Below are 20,481 nucleotides of genomic sequence, written 5' to 3'. Positions count from 1 at the left end.
AGCTAGTTTTTTTACACACACTGTACTCCCCTTCATATAGTCTAAGGTAGTTGCACAAATACAGATGTACCTAAATTTGCTTCAACCTAGCAAGACACCGCCGCCCAATTATGATACAACGATTCCTCATACGAACCAAACCAGGTGATGCCGAACATGCGAACAGACTGCACTACCTGCAGCCATGACCGTTTCCATGACTCCCAACCAGCCATAATACCCTAACCCCATAATACAAGATTTCAGACAATTGATGCCAATTCCCATGGCCATCTCAAAGCTATGCACCACGTCTGCACACCAACCACCGAATCCACAGTAGCTACAAATACAGTCATATCATCAGCATACCCACACACTCAGGTTAAACCCACTGGGACACTGTGGGGAAACGATAGGGCCACTAGCTCACACCGCTCAAAACAACAGTTCCTGAAAATAACATACAAAAGAATCGACAGGGGGTCAACCCTGCCGAACCGAGCGCCCAATGGCAAATGGAGTATTAAACAACCCATTCGCACACACTCTACTACAACACCCCGCATACAACATTCGCAACCAACTTTTAAACCAGGAGGCAACTCCAAGCATCTCCAAAATCGTCAAGACAAAGTCACTGCAGATTCATACCAATCCAGATTGATCAAAGCTGCTGGACCCACAGACTCCAACTTATAGACAATCAGATCTTACACCAGGTTGTTGCAATAGACCAATGACCATCCCGGCATTCCACAAAACTGTTCCCTGAGAAACCAGAGAGCTCACCACAGACCGAACTCTATTCGCTAACAGCTTCTATATTACCTTGTAATCCTGATTTAGAAGAGTTATCAGATGCCAATTGGCGAAGAACCTCACATCGCCAGGTTTAGGAAAGAGCCACACAATGCATAGCCATTGGGACCTCGCCAATCGCATGTGTATGAAACAAAACTAGACCACCTCCAGGAAATCAGATCCAATTACCTTCTAACAGGACACATAAAACTCCATCGGCAGCCCATCAAATTCAGGCATCTTACCCTTCTTCAAGGACCGAAACACATCCCAAGCCTCCATATGACCAACATCACCCTCCAGAAGCGAACAGTTAAACGATGACAATCCAGGAAAACAAAAGACAAAAATCATCCAATCCCTGATCCCCTTCTACCCTCCTAGAAGGATCTTTAAGCTCTCGCCGAGTGTACAAAAGCACTCCTTCCATATTCATTAAAATCGAGCTATCAGGAATATGGAGACTAGTCAACAAAACTGACTTACGATCCTCCTCTCGGAGCAAGTACTGAAAAATACATTCCCCAAACAACCACTCCCTTACCCTAGCCCATACCTGCACCCCCCCCCCCCAACCATCTCCTCCTTCAACCCATGAATCTGGTCTTTACACAACAAATTCTCCACAAATCTATCACACCCCTATTCATCAAACCATGCAAATACGCCAACATAGCCTGCAACACATTCAACAAACCAAACCATTCAGCCAACTTCTGCTTCGCAATAGAAATAAACATCCTCCTACACTCGTCCTTAACTAATCCAAAATACAAGGACAACAACGTGTCCGTTTGACCACCAAAGCCCACCAAACCCGAACCAGTTCACGAACGTCGAGACACTGCAGCAAACTACAATTGAGTTTCCACCAATCCCATTCCCACCTGCACCTGGCTCCTAACCCCAACCTTCACAACCGCCATACAGTGATCAGAGAAAGCAACCAGAACTGTATGAAAGAAGTGCACAGCCCCTCCATCTTATGAAGAGACCTATCCAATAGTAAACTCAAAACACGAGAGGCAAGTACAAAGCTCTCAATTGAACCACAGCTGCATCCCGAAATCCACAACAACACAGAGTTTCCACCAAAGCAGGGGATACATTCGTAGGGAGCGGACTACTAAAGTCCTGCACCGACGGAATACAGTTGAAATTACCCCAAAAAACCATCGACCGAGTATCATGTTTCAGAAAATGCAATACCTTATTATTAAAGAAAGCCTCCCTCTCCCGCCGCTTAGCAGAACCTGACGGAACATAAACATTCAACAAAGGAATTACCGACCCCCTGATAAGATATCCACCCAAACAAAATCCGCCTTCATAAATTTCCGTATGCAGCTCCGAAATCGGAGCCCGTTTGGAAATGAGAACTAATGTACCTCCTTTTATTAACAACCTGGTAGTGTTTAACAAAATCCTATACCTATCAGCTAACCCTTGCAGTAAGCCCACAACCCGGACATTATGATACTGGATAAAAGTTACATCAATCTTGTGGCAACGAAGCATCGAGCTCAGACCTATCTGAGTCGCCAGAGGACGAAGCCCATTTGACATTCAGGGTGGCACAAGTATAATGGGGAGCCATCAGGAAAGGGAAAGGGAAACACAATGAGCTAACCATCGGGCAGAGAGCCCCCCCTTACTGAACCGGAACATCACCTTGGGAATCACCAACAGAACCAGGAAGAACAAGGGGGGCTTGAAGAAGGAGAACCACTTAGAGGCTGGGCGGGCGCTCCCCTCTTCATCACTATCCCCAAGTCACGCCCATGACGACCACTGGCACAACTACCCTCCACCTCAGCCCCTCTGCACTTGAGGATGCACAATCCAGAACCTGCAAGGGGGCAACCTCACTCCATCCCTGCTCCATAACAGCCACTGCTGCATCCACCACACCTTGCTCATTATCCATCTGCTCCACCGAGTCCTCACAATCATGGGATCGCATCCGGGCAGCTTTTCTCTGCCGTTTGTGATGAGTCACCAACGGAGACAGAAGCGTCGGATCCTGAACACGTTGTGGGGGACGCACACACACCTTCCATTAGAGAGGCAGCCGGCAATGCCACCCGAGAAGAGGGGAGAACCTCCACCTCGAGAGGCCCCACAGGTGGAGCAGACTTACCAGACACGCACTCCACATCAGAAAGGGACACCTCGAGGGGTTTAGCTTTTTCCACCACCACCACAAGCAGCACACTGTGTACCTCCATTTGCACATTAGGCTGGACACACAGCCCCTCAGGCGCAACTGGAGCCACACATTCCGGCTGTCTTTCGACCTGGTAATGCAGGGCACACCACAGAGCCCTCACTCGCACTTGGGACACGCACAGGTCTGTCATCTGGAAGACAGAACAACACCCTCACTGGAGCGTCCTGGGTCTTGAGAGGCGGAAAGAGCACTGTCCCTGAAGATATGTACTAGGTCAGCCAAACCAACTGAGCACGCCGCCGCCAGCTGTCCCAGCAACCCACACCCAAAATATATATGTGGCTGACCAAAATGCGCACAGTGTAGGGTGTACCCCATTAGGGATATCGAAAACAGAACATTTAGTTCCAGGGACATCGTCAAAGTCCTGGTGCCTGTAAGCAACCCCTTACAATAGCCTGCAGAGACCGTGTACCAACGTATTCTGAGCACCTTCCCAAACTGCCCAAACAGCCGGGTCAATAGCCCATCTGTCATTTCGAACGGCGCTTCACGCACTGCTACTAACCTCGTTTTGACCCTTAGGTTGACCACCCATACTGTGCCCGCTCTGTCAGACACGTTGCTGCAGAATGTGACCACCACACATCGATCCCGAATGAGCTGGATGCCTCTCACATCCTCTAATTTGACACGGAACACCTCCACTAACGCCACACCAACCGACGTATGAAAGAGGAAAGCTCTAGGCCTGTCGAGGCAGGTCCACTTCACCAGAGGTAAGGTGGACCCCATCCCTGAATAATCACACCCCGCACCAGCAGGGCCCAAACAGGTCATGGATCAGCCAGACGACCATCAGTTCCAAGCCTTGCCAGCCAACAAGGGAGCAATAAGATCACGCCTGCCCCCTCTGATGGCAGACCGTCGAATCTTTGACATAACTGGTCCACTGATTAAATTGGTCCTTCCCACCATTAAATCGGCATAGTTGGTACGCCTTTAACCTACTACACCAAACTCAGGCCCTTAAAAGAGATGCATAAAGCATAGACACAGTGTTCTGCCATATTAAGAGGGACTTGATGAAAAAACGTGAGTGACTTCTCACTAGCTCTGGTGCCCTTGGGAAATGGGGATTTCTTTGGGGGAGTTAAAATATCCTGAAATGTCCATCTCTTTTAAAATCTGAATTTGATGTAGTGGGTTAAAGGTGTACCAATTATGCCAGTTGCTGTGAAGCATCTGTGCTGGCTAGGATTCGAGTCTCCAGGTGGGTAAGTGCTCTAAAGTTCTTTAACTTCACTTGCAAGTTTAGGCAAGTTAGTGCGCACACACACACACACACACACACACACACACACACACACACACACACACACACACACACACACACACACACACACAGGTGTGTATGTATATATATATATATATATATATATATATATATATATATGTCGTACCTAGTAGCCAGAACGCACTTCTCAGCTTACTATGCAAGGCCCGATTTGCCTAATAAGCCAAGTTTTCCTGAATTAATATATTTTCTCTATTTTTTTTCTTATGAAATGATAAAGCTACCCATTTCATTATGTATGAGATCAATTTTTTTTATTGTAGTTAAAATTAACGTAGATATATGACCGAACCTAACCAACCCTACCTAACCTAACCTAACCTATCTTTATAGGTTAGGTTAGGTAGCTGAAAAAGTTAGGTTAGGTTAGGTAGGTTAGGTAGTCGAAAAAACATTAATTCATGAAAACTTGGCTTATTAGGCAAATCGGGCCTTGCATAGTAGGCTGAGAAGTGCGTTCTGGCTACTAGGTACGACATTATATTTATATATATATATATATATATATATATATATATATATATATATATATATATATATATATATATATATATATATATTTATTCATTGAATATGACCGCATATTCTGTATTTATTATTTTCTGGTTTAGGGCTTCTATCCCTCTATTTTCTTAGCATCAGGGCTTAATTGAAATAGGAGTTCTCCAAAACTCATTTTCGTACTTTTAAGGTGAAGAAAAGAAGTGATTTACTATAGAGTGTATTACACTTATTTATATAATTTGCACAACGTTTCGAACCTCCATGGTTCATTCTCAAGTGAACAGATCTTACAATACTAGTTGATTTCATACCCGCACTGGGTCAGGTGATAATACAATAAAGGTGAAAACATGGGGGGATACATAAGGGATAAATGTGAGGTGAAACATAGAGGCTGCAGAAGGCTTATTGGCCCATACGAGGCAGCTCCTATCTAAACACAAAGATTAATCCAGTGTAATTGGCCTATTATGTTGGACATTGTCTTCTGTGTTGGCATCGCTATGTTCTTGTCTTGTCCTTACTCTCATGGTGGGTAGAGTAAATAGTTCCGTGATTTGGGTGTTCATGGTAGGTCGCTCTATTCTTATGTGAATTGCCTCAAGAATTTGTAATCTTCTTGCATCTTGGGTTTTGTCTATTATGCAGGTATTCTTGTTCAACATTTCTCTTGTTAGAGTAATGTCATGGGCTTGTCTCATGTGATTCCTAGGGGCACCAGATTGAAGATGGCATGTCAAACGCCTCGTCAGCTTGGTCGACGTCATACCTATGTACTTACATTGAAGGTTACATCCTTCGTGGGGGCAAGTGTACATGTATACAACGCTTGACTGCTGTAGAGGGTTCTCCGTCGGCTTCGGGCTGTTTTTGATAAGGAGTTTGGAAGTCTCCTTGGTTTTGTAGAATATTATCAGGTTTATGTTTTGGTTAGGAGTAGTGCTTTTTACTCCTTTACGGATTATTTCTTTCATTATTCTTTCCTCTTTTATATGTTCACTGTGCATGGTTGATTTGTAATATAATTTTATTGGGGGTGTTGTGGTTTCTGTTCTAGGTTCTGAATTATACCAACGGTCCAAGTGTCTTCTTATAGCAGCGTTTATTTCCGCGTTGCTATATCCGTTGTTCACCAATACCTGAGTTACTCTTTCAAACTCTCTACTCACGTTGCTCCATTCAGAGCAGTGGGTAAGCGCTCGACGAATATAAGCATTGAGAACACTGGCTTTGTATCTTTGGGGGCACTCACTTCTACCGTTCAGGCATAATCCTATGTTGGTGGGCTTGGTATATACGTTGGTGCTTAAAGAGGTTCCTGTTTTTGTTATTAGTACATCCAGGAATGGCAGACTGTTATTTTCACTATTTTCATGTGTAAATCGGAGTACTGACTCTCTCTCTAGGTGTCTTTTTAGGTCAATTAGTTCATCTGAGTCTTTTACTATTACGAATATGTCATCTACATAACGGCAGTATACAGTTGGTTTTTGTCTGCTACTGAAGACCCTGTCTTCGATGGTTCCATATAAAAATTAGCAAATAAAACTCCTAAGGGGGAGCCCATTGCTACTCCGTCTATTTGTAAATACATGTCTCCTTGTGGACTGATGAAAGGGGCTTCCTTTGTACATGCTTCGAGAAGACTTTTCAAGTGTGGCTCAGGTATGTCTAATTTGGGGGTGCTCTCGTCTCTGTATACTCTGTCCAGTATCATTCCTATGGTTGTGTCGACTGGGACGTTGGTAAATAGGGATTCAACGTCCAGGGAAGCGATGATTCCATCGGGCTGGGTAGATTTGATCAATTCTAGGAAATCTGCTGATGATTGTAGACTAAACTTACTTGGAGTGTATGGAGTTAGGAGTTCATTGAGTTTCTTTGCCAGGTGATAAGTTGGGGTTGGTATTTGGCTGATTATAGGGCGTAGTGGGTTACCTGGTTTATGCGTCTTAACATTGCCGTAGGCATATCCTAAGCCATAGTCGTCTTGAAGTTTATTGAAATGCACACTACCTTTCTTTGCGTTGATTGCTGTAATTGTTTTGTTTACTTTCCGCTTAAGGTCTTCTACGGGGTTCCTCGTGATTCGTTGAAATTTGGAGTCGTCACTAAGGATGTCGCTAATTTTGTTCATGTATTCATGGGTAGGAATCAATACATATACTGCAGTTTTGTCGGCTTTTCTTATTGTTACGTCTTTCAGATTTTTTAGTTGTTTCGCTGCTTCTTTGAGTCGTGGGGTTAAGATTGTAGATGAATATGTTCCTCGTTTTTTCCCTGCTTCTGCAAGTAGTTCAGCTTGAAGTGTGTCAGTGGTGATGACTTTTTTGTTGTCTTCTAGCTTATGGATATCTGGACGATATCCATAATACAGAATATGCGGTCATATTCAATGAAACATGTTTGAAAGAAAACCTGCTGCCAGTATACACCAATATATATATATATATATATATGTCGTACCTAGTAGCCAGAACTCACTTCTGAGCCTACTATGCATGGCCCGATTTGCCTAATAAGCCAAGTTTTCATGAATTAATTGCTTTTCGACTACCTAACCTACCTAACCTAACCTAACCTAACTTTTTCGGCTACCTAACCAAACCTAACCTATAAAGATAGGTTAGGTTAGGTAGGGTTGGTTAGGTTCGGTCATATATCTACGTTAATTTTAACTCCAATAAAAAAAAATTGACCTCTTACATAATGATATGGGTTGCTTTATCATTTCATAAGAAAAAAAATAGAGAAAATATATTATTTCATGAAAACTTGGCTTATTAGGCAAATCGGGCCTTGCATTGTAGGCTGAAAAGTGAGTTCTGGCTACTAGGTACGACATATATATATATATATATATATATATATATATATATATATATATATATATATATATATTTGTTAAATACGACCGAAAAAGTAAGATTAATAATCTAACACGAATTTTCTCAATATTTCTTATGTTTCTTTTTACTGTCGACGGAAATTGAAAAATCAATTCTCCGAAATTCATTTTTATTTCTAGTTTGACGAGATGCCTGAACGCGTTTTGTAATTACCAATTACATTTTCAAAGACTTTAGTTTACACACAACTGTAACCTGTAAACACGCCATTTGCTTCCATATTTATACTCGCATTTGGGCGAGGTGATATGGTACAACAGTTTTGGATGAGGTGAACAAACTTGTGACAAACACAAGACGGAACAATGGGGTATTAATTGAATATATGAGAGCATAATAATGGAAGTAACTGCAAAGGGCCTATTGGCCCATACTTCCTCTTCTATATTGGTACTGAGTCTTGAAGTGGATTTAATATAGATGTGCATTAATTGGCTGTTGATTGCTGGTGTTGACTTTTTGATGTGTAGTGCCTCACAGATGTCAAGCCGCCTGCTATCGCTGTATCTATCGGTGATTTCTGTGTTGTTTGTTAAGACTTCTCTGGTGATGGTCTGGTTGTGGGAAGAGATTATATGTTCCTTAATGGAGCCCTGTTGCTTATGCATTGATAATCACCTGGAAAGAGTTGTTGTTGTCTTGCCTATATACTGAGTTCTTTGGGGCTTACAGTCCCCAAGTGGACATTTGAAGGCATAGACGATGTTGGTCTCTTTTAAGGCATTCTGCTTTGTGTCGAGAGTTTTTCATGCATAGATTTGCCGTTTTTGTTTTTTTAGTACAATTGACCATTTACTAATAAACCAAAAAAACGACCAACCTACTAATGAGAAACTCTCCAGACACAAAGCAGAATGCCTTAAAAGAGACCAACGTCATCTATAACTTCAAATATCCACTTAGGGACTTTAAGCCCCAAAGAACTCAGTATATAGGCAAGACAAGAACATGCAGGCGATGAGTCACAATAACGTGGCTAAAGTAAGTTGACCAGACCACACACTAGAAGGTGAAGGGATGACGACGTTTCTGTCCGTCCTGGACCATTCTCAAGTCGATTTGCGAATGGTCCAGGACGGACCGAAACGTCGTCGTCCCTTCACCTTCTAGTGTGTGGTCTGGTCAAAACAACATCTCTTTCCTCTAAATATAAATATATATATATATATATATATATATATATGTCGTACCTAATAGCCAGAACTCACTTCTTGGCCTACTATGCAAGGCCCGATTTGCCTAATAAGCCAAGTTTTCCTGAATCAATATATTTTCTCTAATTTTTTTCTTATGAAATGATAAAGCTACCCATTTCATTATGTATGAGGTCAATTTTTTTTTATTAGAGTTAAAATTAACGTAGATATATGACCGAACCTAACCAACCCTACCTAACCTAACCTAACCTATCTTTATAGGTTAGGTTGGGTTAGGTAGCGGAAAAAGTTAGGTTAGGTTAGGTTAGGTAGGTTAGGTAGTCGAAAAAACAATAATTCATGAAAACTTAGCTTATTAGGCAAATCGGGCCTTGCATAGTAGGCCAAGAAGTGAGTTCTGGCTATTAGGTACGACATATATATATATATATATATATATATATATATATATATATATATATATATATATATATATATATGTCGTACCTAGTAGCCAGAACGCAATTCTCAGCCTACTATGCATGGCCCGATTTGCCTAATAAGCCTTAGTTTTCTTGAATTAATATATTTTCTCTAATTTTTTTCTTATGAAATGATAAAGCTACCCATTTCATTATGTATGAGGTCAATTTTTTTTTTTTTGAGTTAAAATTAACGTAGATATATGACCGAACCTAACCTAACCCTACCTAACCTAACCTAACGAATCTTTATAGGTTAGGTTAGGTAGCCGAAAAAGTTAGTTTAGGTAGGTTAGGTAGTCGAAAAACAATTAATTCATGAAAACTTGGCTTATTAGGCAAATCGGGCCTTGCATAGTAGGCTGAAAAGTGAGTTCTGGCTACTAGGTACGACATATATATATATATATATATATATATATATATATATATATATATATATATATATATATATATATATATATATATATATATATGTCGTACCTAGTAGCCAGAACTCACTTTTCAGCCTACTATGCAAGGCCCGATTTGCCTAATAAGCCAAGTTTTCATGAATTAATTGTTTTTCGACTACCTAACCTACCTAAACTAACTTTTTCGGCTACCTAACCTAACCTATAAAGATTCGTTAGGTTAGGTTAGGTAGGGTTAGGTTAGGTTCGGTCATATATCTACGTTAATTTTAACTCAAAAAAAAAAAAATTGACCTCATACATAATGAAATGGGTAGCTTTATCATTTCATAAGAAAAAAATTAGAGAAAATATATTAATTCAAGAAAACTAAGGCTTATTAGGCAAATCGGGCCATGCATAGTAGGCTGAGAATTGCGTTCTGGCTACTAGGTACGACATATATATATATATATATATATATATATATATATATATATATATATATATATATATATATATATATATATATATATGTCGTACCTAGTAGCCAGAAGGCACTTCTCAGCCTACTATGCAAGGCCCGATTTGCCTAATAAGCCGAGTTTTCATGAATTAATGTTTTTTCGACTGCCTTACCTACCTAACCTAACCTAACCTACCTTTCTCGGCTACCTAACCCAACCTAACGTATAAAGATAGGTTAGGTTAGGTTAGGTAGGGTTGGTTAGGTTCGGTCATATATCTACGTTAATTTTAACTACAATAAAACAAAATTGACCTCATACATAATGAAATGGGTAGCTTTATCATTTCATAAGAAAAAAATTGGAGAAAATATATTAATTCAGGAAAACTTGGCTTATTAGGCAAATCGGGCCTTGCATAGTAGGCTGAGAAGTGCATTCTGGCTACTAGGTACGACATATATATATATATAATATATATATATATATATTTATAATATTTATAATATATATATTTGACGTACCTAGTAGCCAGAACGCACTTCTCGGCCTATTATGCAAGGACCGATTTGCCAAATAGGCAGAGTGATTTTCTGTATTTTCAAAATATTGTTTCCAATTGGTTTATTTGAAATATTATTATTATATTATGTTAAGAACATAAATTATTGACTTAGTAATGTTAGTTTATGTTTGGTTAAGATGGGTTAGGTTTGGTTAGGTAGGGTTGGTCAGGTTCAGTCATATATCTACGTTAGTTTTAACTCATAAAGAAATGAATAGCTTTATAATTTCATAACAAAAAAATATCGAAAAATATATAAATTCGGGAAAACTTGGCCTATTAGACCCATCGGGCCTTGCATAGTAGACTGAGAAGTGCATTCTGGCTACTAGGTACGACATATATATATATATTTAATGTGGCGAGAAATGTAGGTGTTAAGGCAGTCTTCTCTATGGCTGGTGGAAATGCCAATCACATTAGAAAAAAAAAGAAAAAAAATGTTGACTGCTTGGCGGTTGTCTTCCTGTGGTAAAGTGAGAGGAAAAAACACGCAAAACAAATTTTATAAATAATGAACTTTAATTTACTTTAAACGAGAACAAAATAAAGATAATCCCTTGGCTATGTACAGTGGGGATCAAAAACCTATGCAAAGACAAAACACAATATAAAATAAAATAATGATTACGTTACTCTACAATAATCAAGACAAAAAATTACTAAATGGTGCTGAGAATAGTGAGCTGGCTGACCCCTCTACTAATATACAGAAGTATGCTAGATAGAAGCGTCAGCTCTAGAGCACAAGAATATTCTGAGGCCAACTGCTCATGCAAGACTATATATAGGCGTTGCAGATGGCGCTGGCGTCGCGTGAAGTCGCTGATTCACCAATGGGGAGAGTGATGGTTTGAAGTGGTCGTTTGGTGATTGACAAGGTGGTGCGCCGACAGTGAGGGAGGGGGGTGAGGAGTGAGAGTTGGGTAGTGTACTCCCTGAGACGTATGTTATTCGACTTATATACTCTTGAATGTGGTATCTTGATGTTGCAGACGTATAGAAGTAACACGATGTAGGAAGGAGCAGGCTAAAATCTATCTTGAAAGAGATTACTGTCACAATATATATATAAATGTAAATGTTCGTTTGTTCAAAATCGCTAATCTTCGAAAGTTCTTCACCGATTGCTTTGAAATTTTCACACAATGTTCCATTCGCATCAGAGCGGGGTTTTATATACATATTATATTGATGTCATATCTGTGACGGAAAAAAACGTGCCTTTTTTTTAAATTTTGTGTTTTTCATGTGCCATCTTTTGCACATGAGAGCCATACACGCTATGATAAAAATGTTACGATTCCATTGACAAATTGAATTTTCATATATTTCGATTTATTTTCATTTTGATTTAATTATTTTGTAAGATATTGGGTTGGAATTTAGCTGTGTTGTTTACTATACCGTTCATTTCGTGAGTATAAGTATAGATGCCACACCTGTGACAGTAAAAACATGCATTTTTGAAAAACAGCGTCATCTGTTGCACGTAAGAACTCCTCACGCTATACTAAATATGTTACGATTCCATTTCAAGGTTTCCAATTTCATTGATAAATTGAATTTTCGTAGATTTCGAATTATTTTCATTTTGATATAACAATTTTGTAACATTGCGTTGGAACTGAGCTTTGTTGTTTATCATACCGTTCATTTTGTGAGAATAGTTTATTTTATTTCTTCATTGTTTTTATTTCGTTTTTAAAATTGTTTTTCATATATTTCATTGATGGGAACATCAGATCATTTGATGTTCCCAATTTTCTGATGGGAACATCAGATCATTTGGGAATGCATCGGACAAGGGGACGACGGGATGGGAGTGGGGGATGGTACTGAGGACGGGACAAGGAAGGGGGTAATGGTGGGGGAAGACAGGAGGACAGGGGAGTTTGGGATGGTGGGGACGAGGGGACAGGGAAATGGAGAAGGATGGAAGGACAAGGAGACAGGAGAGTGGGGGATGGTGCGGAAGACGAGGGAACAGCGAAGAGGGGAATGATAGGGAGGACGGGGGGACGGGAAAGTGGGAGATGGAGGAAAGTATGAGGGGACTGTGGAGTGGGGGATTGTGGGGAGGACACATGGATGGGGGAGGGAGGAAATGGTGGGAAGGACGAGGGGATGGGGGAATAGGGAATGGTTGGGAGAACGAAGGGACATGGTAGGGTGAATGGTTGGGAGGACTAGAAGACAAGGTGGGGGGGGGGGGTTGCAGTGCGCGTTGCTGAGCCACAGTAACGTGTGGCCGGGTACAGCTAGTGTGTGTGTGTGTGTGTGTGTGTGTGTGTATATATATATATATATTTTTTTTTTGTGATGGTAAAGCGTTGGTGTTCGGCTGTTTCAAAAGCTGGGGGCAGGGCCTCGTCACATCACAAAAAAAAAAAGAGAAAAGTTTGTCCTTTCGTCTGTGATAAGGTAATGAGAAGACACACCAAACACAAGTATATAAACAATGAAATTTTAATTACTCTAGAAAACAAGACATGAATAAAGGCAATCTCATAAAATGTAGGACAAGTCGCAAACAAAACAACATGAATAATCACTGGCAAATGAAAAGTTACGCTAAGACAAGTAAGTTACAGTGATAGCAAAATAAAATATGTGCGGTGCTGGAATACTGGCTTCAAGCTGCCACCTCCCTTAGGACACGAGAGCCAAGGCTTAGTCTACCAGCGAGAGATGTCAACTCCATGGAGCACAAAGATATTCTGACGAGTCTGGCGTGCTGCTGCCCAGACGACGACTCGTGGTGGTGGCGGAGTACAGGTGCGACGAGACACCAGCCAATCAGCAACAGGCAGGCAGAGGATGAGCAGTTTGCTGGTTATGGCGGGCTGTGGCCAGGTGTTGGGGTGTGCATGGTACGATTTGCTTCCTGGGCAAAACGTTTGGCGATACTGGTGGACGTATCTTCTATATAGTATCTTGTATGTTACGACGTAATGATGTAGGGAAGAGCAGGCTCAATCTCTCTTGAAAGAGATTATCGTCACAACTCTCCCCCCGAAGCCTGCGGTTCTGGAAGTAGTTACGTCTTCATGTGGTGGAGTGATAGTTGGAGTTGCTTCTACTTCATAGTCTCTGGAGAGGGCGTCGGCTATGATGTTGTCAGAACCCTTGATATAGCGGATCTCCAGGTTGAAATCTTGCAGATATAAAGCCCATAGTAGAAGACGCTGGTTATGGAATTTGGCTTGATGTAAGAAGCGGAGAGGATTGTGGTCTGAGAAGATGGTGGTAGACCTGGCACCTTGTAGGTATGGAGCAAAGTGCTGGAGATTCAGGACGATGGAGAGTAGCTCCTTTTCAATAGTGCTGTAGTTCCTCTGGTGGGGTTTCAACTTGTAGCTGTAGTAGCTGACAGGTAGAACCTCTTCGCCTCGTTGCTGCATCAGGACACCACCGATGCCGGTACCACTGGAGTCGACATGAAGGACGAAAGGCTTGGTGATATCTGGCGAGGCGAGAATGGGATTAGAACAGAGGAGGAATTTGAGTTGTTCGAAAGCAACGGTTTGCTGCATGGTCCAATTATACCGTTGCTTGGGACTGGTTAAAGTGATTAATGGTGTGGCTACTGTACTAAAATTTCTCACAAACCTACGGTAGTAGGAGGCAAGACCAAGGAAGCGCAGGAGCTGCTTGCTGGTGGTAGGCTGTGGATAATGCTGGATGGCTTGAGTGTGTGTGTCTAACGGAGCTAGGCTGTCACTCCCAATTACATGACCCAGATAACGCACTTTACCTTTGGCGAAGGTGGACTTGCCCAGGTTGATGGTGAGGCCGGCTGTCAGGAGCTTGGCGAACAGTCGTTGCAGCTGGAGCAGATGTTCGATCCAGGTGTTGGAAGCTACAACGATATCATCCAAATAGGCGTAGGTGTTATCCAAGCCCTGGATGACGCGGTTGACAGCTCTCTGAAAGGTGGCCGGGGCATTACATAGTCCGAAAGGAAGGCGTTCATATCTGAAAAGTCCAAAGGGAGTGATAAAGGCAGATATATCTTTGGCTCGCTCTGTTAGACACACTTGGTAATATCCCTTAAGCAAGTCTACTTGGGACAAGTACTGGGCATTACCAATGGCGTCAAGAATGTCATCTATCCTTGGCAAGGGGTATGCATCCTTGACAGTCACATTATTTAACTTACGGTAATCCGTACACAGTCTCACCTTACCTTGGGGTTTTGGCACCAAGATACAGGGTGAGGCCCAGGGGGACTCACAAGGTGTAGCCAGTCCATGATCCAAGAGGTACTGCACCTCAGCACGTATGACTTCCTTCTTGCTAGGGCTGATTCGGTAGAAGGGTTGACGAATCGGCCGGGTGTCAGGAAGCAGTTGGATGTCGTGCTGGGTAACATTACACTCTTGTGGATCATCTCGGAACAACTCTTGATGTTCTTTGAAGATCTTGATGAGAGGTGCACTATGATTGTCCTGAAAATAATTGGGAAGATCAGTTAGGATTTCCGAATTAGAAAGCGCTGACTCCTTGTCAGTGCTTTCGGGAGGAGAAGCAGGGAAGGTCTCACTGTGGATGTATGGCTCTTTAAAGGAAGAGTAGTTTATCATGACAGTGGGAGGAGTACCGTTGTATAGCTTCAGGAGGTTGACGTGGCACAACTGGGTCTTCCGCCACCTATCTGGAGTCTCTAGAACGTAGTTGTGGTTGTTTCTGCACTCCTTGATGCGATAGGGTCCTGAAAACCTGTTTTGTAAAGGAGAACCTGGGATAGGAAAATATGCAAGTACGAAGTCTCCCGGTTTAAATTTCCTTACTTTGCTGGTCTGGTCGTAATGAGTCTTCATCCTCTCCTGTGCTTTCAATAGATTATCTTGGGCAAAACTGTGGACCCTCTCTAGAATGTGTTGTAGGTTTTGAAGAAACTGGGGCACATTCTGATGCTCACTGAAGGTGGCATCACGTAGAGAGTCTTTGAAAGCCTTGAGAGGAGTACGGCACTTACGTCCATAGAGCATCTCATAAGGAGATACTCCTAGGGACTCATTGGGAAGACTTCTAAAGATACACATTATCAGGTCAATTTGCTTATCCCAATCCTTAGAGGTTTCATTACAAAACTTCAGGAGTGCTTTAATAGTCTGATGACTACGCTCAAGAGAACCCTGTGAAGCAGGATGATAGGGGCTGGACAATACCTGTTTGATGTTGAACTCTTCCAGTGTCCTCTTGAAGAGATCACTGGTGAAGTTGGTGCCACAGTCGCTCTGAACCTCCCTTGGAAATCCATACTGGGTGAAGATCTTCAATAAGTGTTTCACAACCGTAGCAGCCGTAATGTTCTTTACTGGAACTGCTATGGGGAATCTGGTGGTAGGACACAGGATGGTTAAGATATAGGCGTTACCTGAACTGGTCCGAGGAAAAGGACCAACACAGTCTATAATAAGTATGTGGAAAGGTTCCGCAGGCATCTGTATGGGAGTCAGTGGTGCTCTGGGGATAGAGATGTTCGGTTTACCTGCCATCTGACATGTATGACACTGTTTGACGTACTGTTTGACGCTATTTACCATACCTGGCCAGTAGTAGTCTTGACGGATTCCATGGTAAGTCTTGTTAAATCCGAAGTGGGAGAGTGCTCCGTGGGCCACGTGTAGAATAGTGGGCCACAGGCTGGCAGGAATCACTATTTCGACGTTGGCCCAATCGTCCTCCTCCTCCAGTTTACTGGGTCTATATCTGCGGTAGAACAACTCGTTCTCTTGGAAGAACCCAGGAATACTGTCAGGTTGAGTCTCAGCCTGGAAAAATAATGATGTCAAGGTAAGATCTTCCCTCTGTAACTTACGGAAGTCCAACTTGGTCAGATTCGGGAGTAGTTTCTGAGGGTCTTGAGGGACAGCGGTAGCAGTAGAGTCAGCTGGCTGTGGTCGTGCAGCTTGTGCAAGGGTGGTCACTAAAACCGGAGGAGAAACTTCATCACTCTCTTGAACCTTTGCTGGAACATACTCAAAGATGGGATTATCCATTACAGAGGTACACACCTGGGGTTTGTCCAAGACGATCAGGTTGGTCGGTTGCAGGTCTTCTGCCAAGTCGTTGCCCAGGAGAAGTTGCACTCCAGGCATGGAAAAAGGCTTTTCCCTGATGGCGACTTGGACTTCTCTGGTCACGAAGGGACAATCCAGGTGGACTCTGGCGAGAGGATAAGGAGTGGTAGCAGTGAGGTCAGTGATGAAGACAGTTTCTCCGGTGTAGGCGATATTGGGCACAGCTGTTTTCAAAATAATCGATTGAAGAGCCGCTGTGTCCCTCCGGATTTGAGCCGTTGGTAGAGACAGTTCCAGTATACAGGTTTTACTGAAAAGAGAAAGATCATTAACATGAACACCAACATTCATCACAGGCTTACCGGACTTAGGAGGAGTTGGTTTGGGTTTAGGCGATTCGGTATTTCCTTTGTATTGAGACTTACCACATTTATCTATGGTATGTCCATAGAGTCTACAATACTTACAGTACAATTGCGAGCCAGCTTGATCGGTACTCACTTTCTCGTAACTGTACCAAGACTTCTTACTGGAAGATGGTTCTGGTGTCAGCCGGTGGATGAGGCTGTGTCAGCCGACTTAGCACACTTTAGGTAGTCGGTTTCTTCTTTATCTGCTAAATATAGACGGACAGGAGGCGGCACACGCCTCAAGAATTCTTCAACTAGCATGAGGTTGACGAGTTCTGCAAAGGTAGAGACATGTGCTGCTTCCAGCCATTTCATAAAATATCTCCTTTTGGTATTAGCAAATTCGAGAAAGGTAGAGGTACTTGCCTTCAGGTGGTCACAGAATTTCCTTCGATAACTTTCGGTGGAGAGAAGGTAGGTGTCCAACACTGCTTGTTTCAGAGTCTGGTAGTCATTCTCAGACGCCAAAGTACTGAGTGTAACTGCAGCTCTACCTGTAAGATGTATTCTGAGAAGGGTTGCCCATTGGTCGGCAGGCCAACTAAGTTGATTAGCAAGGGTTTCAAAGGTGGTAAAAAACACATCAACTTCTGTCTCTACGAATGGTGGCATTAACTTACTTGCATGTGATATATTGAAACTGACGGGAAGATTGGCGGTAGCTTGCTGGCGTTGAGCGAGGTGTGAAGTTTCCAACGCGAATTCTCGTTGACGACATTCCATAGCCAGAGTTGCTTGTTGTTTGTCATGTTCGTGTTGCATCTCCAATTGGCGTTGTTTTGTTTCAAGCTGTACTCGTTCCCGCTCACGGAGTATTGCGATCTCACGTTCTTGTTCTTCCTTCCTCAAGGCAGCTTCTCGTTCCTTTCCTTCCTTTCTTATGACAGCTGCTTCCCTTTGTTGCTCGAGGGCTTCTCTTTGTTGTTCGCGTTCGATCTTGGCCACCTCTATTTTGAGTTTCATCTTTGCCAAATCAGTTTTATCTGCAATAAAGTCAGTTTCGTGAGTTTCAGAGTCTATCTTACCTTCCTCTAAGAGATGATCCAGTAACAGGTTATGTATTTCATTTTTGTTGGCTTGGTAGGGAACTTCTAGTTGATACTCATGTGCAAGAGTTTGTAATTCAGTCCTCTTGGCACGACTTAAAGTCCCTATTTCACCTGCTGGATCTGTACGGAAAGCTTGGAGACGAAACATGGTGAAATTAGCAAATAAATGCACAACGAATATACTGTTGTGATATGGTGAATGTCAGAAACAGGACAACGTGGCAACTGGTACCTATCCTGTGGAATCGATAACAATTAATGTTAATTTCAAGATGATAAATGATTAATAAATCAAGGTCGCAGGAAATCTTGTACCCGGTACTCAATGTAAGAGGATAAGGGCAAGAAAATCCTACTAAATAAGCGAAACTGAGTTTGTACCTGAGTGAAGCTCCTAGGGCAGGCCCCCACGTAATGTGACGGTAAAGCGTTGGTGTTCGGCTGTGTCAAAAGCTGGGGGCAGGGCCTCGTCACATCACAAAAAAAAGAGAGAAAAGTTAGTCCTTTCGTCTGTGGTAAGGTAGTGGGAAGACACACAAAACACAAGTATATAAACAATGAAATTTTAATTACTCTAGAAAACAAGACATGAATAAAGGCAATCTCATAAAATGTAGGACAAATCGACAAACAAAACAACATGAATAATCACTGGCAAATGAAAAGATACGCTAAGACAAGTAAGTTACAGTGATAGCAAAATAAAATATGTGCGGTGCTGGAATACTGGCTTCAAGCAGCCACCTCCCTTAGTACACGAGAGCCAAGGCTTAGTCTACCAGCGAGAGATGTCAACTCCATGGAGCACAAAGATATTCTGACGAGTCTGGCGTGCTGCTGCCCAGACGACGACTCGTGGTGGTGGCGGAGTGCAGGTGCGACGAGACACCAGCCAATCAGCAACAGGCAGGCAGAGGATGAGCAGTTTGCTGGTTACGGCGGGCTGTGGCCAGGTGTTGGGGTGTGCATGGTACGATTTGCTTCCTGGGCAAAACGTTTGGCGATACTGGTGGACGTATCTTCTATATAGTATCTTGTATGTTACAACGTAATGATGTAGGGAAGAGCAGGCTCAATCTCTCTTGAAAGAGATTATCGTCACAATATAAATATATATATATATATATATATATATATATATATATATATATATATATATATTTATATATATTTATATATATATATATATATATATATATATATATATATATATATATATATATATATATATGTCTTACTCATCAAGGGTTCGAACTTCAGACAGCCAGGCACTTCAAACACCTAGCGTATCCAGTACCATGCCAACTTGACCACAACTAACTGTTAGAACAATTCAAAGTTCGTTAGACTTTTAACTCAATTGCCAACAAACAGCACGCGGGGACTGGCGGGCACAGATAATTTTCATAAAATCAATTCACTATGTGAGGAAAACGCGAGCATCATATGTACGACAAGCTTGCATGGTCCCCATGCCATATAAATGAGAAAGACTCATCCCCGTGAAGGGTTTGAACCTCATACTCACTATGAGTCTTCCTCACTATGTGCGGAAGCATTTTTCTCACATGTGTGTACACCCAACTGCTGGTAGCCTCACATGTGTGTACACCCACCTGCTGGTTGCCACATGTGTGTACACCCACCTACTGGTAGCCACATGTGTGTACACCCACTTGCTGGTAGCCACACATGTGTGTACACATTCGCCTGTTGGTAGCCACATGTGTATACAACCACCTGCTGGTAGCCACATGTGTGTACACCCACCTGCTGGTAGCCTCACATGTGTATACACCCACCTGCTGGTAGCCTCACATGTGTGTACACCCACCTGCTGGTAGCCACATGTGTATACACCCACCTGTTGGTTACCACATGTGTGTACACCCACCTGTTGGTAGCCACATGTGTATACACCCACCTGCTGGTTACCACATGTGTGTACACCCACCTGCTGGTAGCCACATGTGTATACACCCACCTGCTGGTAGCCACATGTGTATACACCCACCTGCTGGTTGCCACATGTGTGTACACCCACCTGCTGGTTGCCACATGTGTATACACCCACCTGCTGGTAGCCTCACATGTGTGTACACCCACCTGCTGGTAGCCTCACATGTGTGTACACCCACCTGCTGGTTGCCACATGTGTGTACACCCACCTGCTGGTAGCCACATGTGTGTACACCCACCTGCTGGTAGCCACATGTGTATACACCCAC

Source organism: Procambarus clarkii, chromosome 29, assembly GCF_040958095.1.
Source record: "Procambarus clarkii isolate CNS0578487 chromosome 29, FALCON_Pclarkii_2.0, whole genome shotgun sequence".
NCBI lineage: Eukaryota > Metazoa > Arthropoda > Malacostraca > Decapoda > Cambaridae > Procambarus > Procambarus clarkii.
This window is presented reverse-complemented; position numbering follows the sequence as displayed.